Raw genomic sequence first — 6,406 nt, forward strand, 5'->3', positions numbered from 1 at the left:
TCATATTGCTTAATGATTATGTTATTGTCCTCAACATACTGAACTTTACTGTCTTTACTGTCTATGCGGCTTCTGTGTCTTTGGTGTAAAATTTGCTTTGGGGTGAATTCAAACTGAATTCTGCAATGAATGTATTGCACATTGTGTGTGTAAATGATTTTTTGAGTCAATGTGTGTCTGCAAATTTATGCGGGTACGCATAAAGAAACAGCTTTTATATATATATATATATATGTTTGGTGATACATGTTTACGTGAAGGATTACAAATGAATGTGTTTGTAAAAGTATGAGAAAGATCAGATTCACATTACTGGTTGGTTATACTGTATACTGTATGGAAGGCATCATAGAGATTGTGAAATTAAAAAAAAAAAAAAAAACTCTATTATTGCTCCCAGTGTTGAGGTTTGAAACCTTTTTATAAGTGCATTCATTTATCTATGACCTTATTGGAAAAAGTAGCTTTATTTAATATATAGTGGCGATTACAACAGGCAAGGGCCAATCTTTTGGATTCATATTATTTCACAGAATTCATATTAATTCATAGTGTCGTATACATACTATATGGGCCAGTATTCCCCAAAACTGCAGCAGAGGATAATCACTCTTTCACTGTAAGTCTGTGAGATGAGAATGAAATTATGCTACTTTTAGGGTACACAGGAATGCTTTTAAGTTTCCTTACTGAGAATACTCACAATTATTAGAATTATAACAGGGAATTTATTAGTGACACAGATTAAGCATTATCTCTCTGCACTGTATAGTTTTATGTTTCTGTGTTCAGACAGAAATAATAATAAGTAGTGTTAAAAGAATATGGTCTAAAATCTAAGTTACGCAAATAGTGCATTCATTAAATATTCTGTGACTGCACACTATCTGATACTAATTTGGTCTTGATTTGGCTCTACGGTATTACTGTACTTACCAGGCTCCTTCATATCCCCCACATTAGTCGCTCATCATATATAGTATGTTCAACTTCAAGCTTTGAGATTTAAGACAGATTCTTGTGATGAACAAATGTGATTGAAACAAGATCAATTCTCCTGCTGGTTGTCGAGATCCACAACATATGTTGTCATTATGGATTGTAGATTGCTGATCCCTCACAGCTGTCTGCCAGGAGACGTGTAAACTCAAATATGTAACATTGTAAATTCTATGATTGCGTCAAAGTATGCTGTTGTGACTGATCAAGGTGTTTTTTTTCTCTTTGGCTCGGCTGTGTTCTGCATGCAATGATATGGGTTCATTAATTTAATAAAGTCTACTGTAGTCTGCATCAGGTTTGAATCTTCCTTTCATTCTCATTAAAGGTTTACAACACACCTGGTTCACATAGATAAGATTTAATTGTGTTTAGCATTAGTGCACTGTACTAATTAAATAGCAGAGGGATCATACTCAGAACTGTAGACTATAGTATACTGTGGTTCCAAAATAGCAGCACAGTCACAGAGACCACAACATGTTAGCCTTGTGAAACCACTGGATCTGATCAGAGGTTGTGTGGATGACATGCACCTCTGCTGTCCCTCTACTGCAGTGTACTCGATTAAAGATGACAGGCATAGAGACACACACACACACGCACACCATGAACCATCACATTGGGCCTCTCAGCCTCCTCTGAGCATCCTAATCCCTGAGGACAAAGGCCAATGTTCTATAAATACAGATGAGGATTCAGTATTAGAGGTTAATTCTTAGCCCCTGATTACTGTTCAACATTATGGGCCTGCTCATTCATTTGTTCCAAATGCTAGATTTAGATCATTCTGCTTGCAACTTTATGATACAAGAATAGTTGTAGACAAGAAGAACTGGTCTCTAGTAATTGTATGATCAGTAAAACAACATATACAGCTGTATCATATTACAGCTGGTTGAGGAAATGGCAAAGAGAAAAGGTCTGTTCTGACTAAACTGTAAACTAGAATGATGGAACACATGGGACACAACAATGCTATTAAAGAGGTCCTAGTACCAACCATAGTGTACTTGACCTGCACAACCTATATGAATAAATTATGTGTTTACTAGACACACTGTTCACTTGAGTTATTAAGTGAAATGTCATTCCTCAAGGCACACAGAGAGATTTTTTTTGGCAGATTTACAAATGTAAATTTTAAGTCCTAAGTGTTTTGCTCTTTCACAAACAAACATTTTCTTGTATGTTCACACACACACACACACACACACACACACACACACACACACACACACACACACACATATATATACACACACACATTTTTAGCTATGAAAACAGGCTGTTTCCGAGCAAATTTGGAGGATTGAAGTACTCAACATAATACTGTCAAAGACTAAATAATGCATTCATAACAATGTGGGGGGAAAAAAAGCAATATTACTTATACATCACTTTTTTTTCAAAACATAATTTCCCATGTCCAAAGATGAGAGTGACAGAGTGGATCTGTCAAAATAATATCACTGGATTCTAGAAAAGTTACAGCAAAGATGAAAAAATCTGAAGGAAATAATCAGACTACCTGCTGAAATTGATATTTACTGCAATGACTGGCAATATCTACACATGTACTCCTTCAGTGAAAGCTTCTTTGTAGATATTGGGTGCTTTTTATGCCATCACCATTACAGACTACCGTGAGTGATTGTCTGAGTCCCATGATGCTTGTTGAATTACTTTACCAATTGTAATTAAACATTTATTTGAGCTCTTTGGGTTGAGTGGATTGATACATAGCAATGTAAAGCACATAATACCAGTATGTTGTAGAACGACAGTGGTAGGGATACATATTTGTTGATTTTTGATCCATCTTGGCCATAGTTAATAATACAAAAAGTGTTGTTCTCCTGCTGTGTACCATGATACATCTGTGTAGCATCATTGTCACTGCCACACAAATCTACACTAGTTTCCAGGGAAGCTGTCTTAAGAGTTGCAGTTGCTCATATTTCCCACAAGAGGTCGCCATTAAACATGCTGCCAGGTGAGAGGCTGTCATAACCTCCAATCAACTAACAGCCACACAGTTGCTATTGGATGACCCACATCCCAAAATATGCTGCTGATACTGACACCGACGGATACACTAGTATACATGACCTGGCCGCTGCACACTCAGTGTGTGTTTGGGTCAAATATACTGTTGTGTGCTATATGAAGACACTGTTACTATATTTGTGTGTAAAGTGTAGACTTTACTCTCTATAACAGATTAAAATGCCTTCACTAAGCAAAGCAGCTCAACAAACTATCAAGTTAGACACTTGATAGTTTGTTGAGCTGCTTTGCTTTGCTGTCAAATATTTGTGTTCAGGGGGTCGCTTGGCCCTGTGCAAATGCAGTTTTGTAACCCTTGCATAGGCTATGTCTTGAAAATCTGTAAATAAGTCAACATGGTACAGGATTTAGATTTTCCATACTATACACCTTAAAGAAAGGCAGGCAAATGTGATCCACTCACACATTTTATTTGCAGGGTCAAGAGGAGTGTCAAGTTTAGCTGTAAGCCTTTGCATTGAAACCACTTACATTTCAGTATTTTTTTATCTAGTTCAGCATGTTTTTATGAGCGCACCATACCTTTACATTTTTACAGACAGTGCTGACCTGCTGTTGTATGTGCTTGTTGATTCATCATTGAGTTATCTGACCAAAGCTGTTTTCTTTTTCCCCCATTATGTCGAGACTGTCAGACTGGTAGACATAAAGTTTGAAACTAAAATATCTGTTGAAAGACCACAAAAACACCAGTATTAGATAGCAAACATACTGATGCTAATGCTCAAACAAATGTACAATATGGTAAAATTAAGTTTAAAATGATAGTTTTATATTAACAATGGATCACATGTCTACTTCTTTGTGAAAGGAGTCACTTGTAGTGAAAAACACACAATCATCACCCAACTCTACAGTTCAGACAGACAGACAATTTAGCAACTAGATGGGGAACATAGTGGAATATTTAGCTACAGAGTTAATGCTTGATATTTGGCTCAGGAGTTGGTGGAAACCCAAACAGTGCTAATTGGATTCTTGGACTTACTTATACTGAGTGGCCAGAGACACAACCCGAAATTGATGCGAATGATGCTCCATATCTGTAGTGTGTAAATGGGCAACAGTTTGTGAGCAAGTTTGTCCTGCACAGTATGTCATTCTTGTGTTTTGCTTGTTTGCGGTGCTCCTAAGTGGCGAAAAAAATCAGTCATTGCATGTTTATCTCCATATTTGGACTTTTATCAATTATTTTTATAATTTTTTACCCCCTCCAGTCAGAAATGTATATTCCTCTTTGTTCCTTTAGTTGGATATTTGAGTATCACTGTGCAGAATGATGTATATGCAGAGTTTGACATTAGAGGACCGTTTTCACATTCATCTGCTGAAGATGGAAAGTTTTTCTGTGTTCATCTTAAATCTGAGTAAAAGGCATGAACCTACAAGTATGATTTGTGACATCATAACTAGTTTGGAGACAACTTCCACAAATGTGATATGGAAACTTCAAGCAATCTGATTGGTCAACTAGACATTTAGAATGTGATCAAATCAGCATGACAGCACTCCCAGTCGTGCTCAAATTAAGCAATATTACACGAGGGACTAGAAATGGTCTCTGTTGCTAGGTCGTTACTAAGGGTCGGTCTACTTTATGGAGTAGTAAACTAGGTTTCATTACATAGGAGTCTACTGAAGTGACTGAGTGTTTTCCAGGTATTAGTCATACCCCATGTATTTCCACGGAAACGGAGATGAGACTAGCAAAAGTCTTGCCAACATGAATACATTTTGTTTATATATTTTTTTGTTGTTGGTACTCGAGGGTGTGCTTTACCGTCATTGTTGGCACTTCAGTGATGCTTATTATATGTAATATTGCTTAAATAGACTTTAACCGAGGGATACAAGATGTATCCTACTTCACTGTAAACTTCTTTTAAAAATATTAATAGATTCCAGATTTTTCACTGAGGAAGACAGAGTAGATGTCATTTTAAGGATTCTTAACACCACGCCCTAAACCATGTCTGGAAGAGTCTGGTCATTTTTACTGTTCTCAATTATTTCTACGAAGATAAATGTAAGGCAGAAAATATTGAGGGTGTATCTGACTGGAGATTACAGTGAAGGGTGAGTAGTTACAGTCTAATTTTTCTACTTTTTAAAAATTTTTCTACTTAATATACGGGCATTATGCTTTCACTCTAAAAGTTTGGGGCTGTTCACCTCCATATTTGGCACAAAAAAAAATCCTGACACAATCCTGCTGAAAGATCCCGTTGTGCCCAGATGATGCAGATGATAATGCATTATCAGAATCCCGGAGTTATAGTCCAGTACAACACATGATGTCAGCTCCATTGTTAACCGCACCAGGCTCAGCAGCCTCCAAACATCTATTGTTTGAGGTTATTGGTTGAATGCTTGCCACAGACACTTTTTCACTTGGGAGGCATCAGATGGGAAAACATTACAATCTAGCAGCCATCAGCGCATAACTGAATCTGAAGTCACAACTACACTTGAGACCTCAGAGATCACGTTACATGGCCAGTATTTAATACCTTGTGTTGAACTGTGCACTGATTGCTGTTAACACTAATACTTAGAGTTCTATTAGGATAAGTGTTTCCTTTTTGATAATTCAATAGTAGCGTGATGAGTATTATTTCACAGCTTTAGTATGCAAGAGATATGGGATTGAGTTACATCTTGACTGGGGATGTGTCTCTGTAATATACATATCAGTGGCAAGGGAGGAGAGCATCATTACCATAAAGACAGTTTTCAGAGTGGTTGCCACAGGGAGTCAGCTCTTTGGGGTTGGGCTGAGGGTGGGAGGGGCTGGGGGTGAAGCGAAATGGAGGGGCATGGGTTTAAAGTACACTAGCCCACACATTATAAACCCACACATTAGAGACTAGATGGATCAGTTTTTATCAATATGGTGCAGTGTGAATGTACGTACTATATGTACAAATGTATGTATGCGTATCTGCCTGTGTGTCAATATATCTACAATGTATATCTACTTTTCTGATAGCACATTACGTGATTCCAAACTTCAATGCTGCTATTTGTCAGACAGGATACAGACATCTATACGCCTCTAATCTGTGACCTGAGGGCTTATTATGATCAGAACATTGATTTAGATAACAGTGCAGTAGGTTTAATACTGTAGTAGCATCATGATACTGAATACATTCAAATAGTACGGCCACAGAATAGGATCAGTTTTCATATGCTAGTCAACAACTCTGGTTATGGAGTACAACAAACAAATTCCATTGCATTTATTGCTGTGGTTGAGAGGGAGTTATTGAGTAAAGGGATTTGGCAAATGTTGAGCATGAGTCAGAAAAACAGTAGGTGAGCAAACAAGAAAAGA

Source organism: Thunnus maccoyii, chromosome 10 (genome assembly GCF_910596095.1).
Source record: "Thunnus maccoyii chromosome 10, fThuMac1.1, whole genome shotgun sequence".
NCBI lineage: Eukaryota > Metazoa > Chordata > Actinopteri > Scombriformes > Scombridae > Thunnus > Thunnus maccoyii.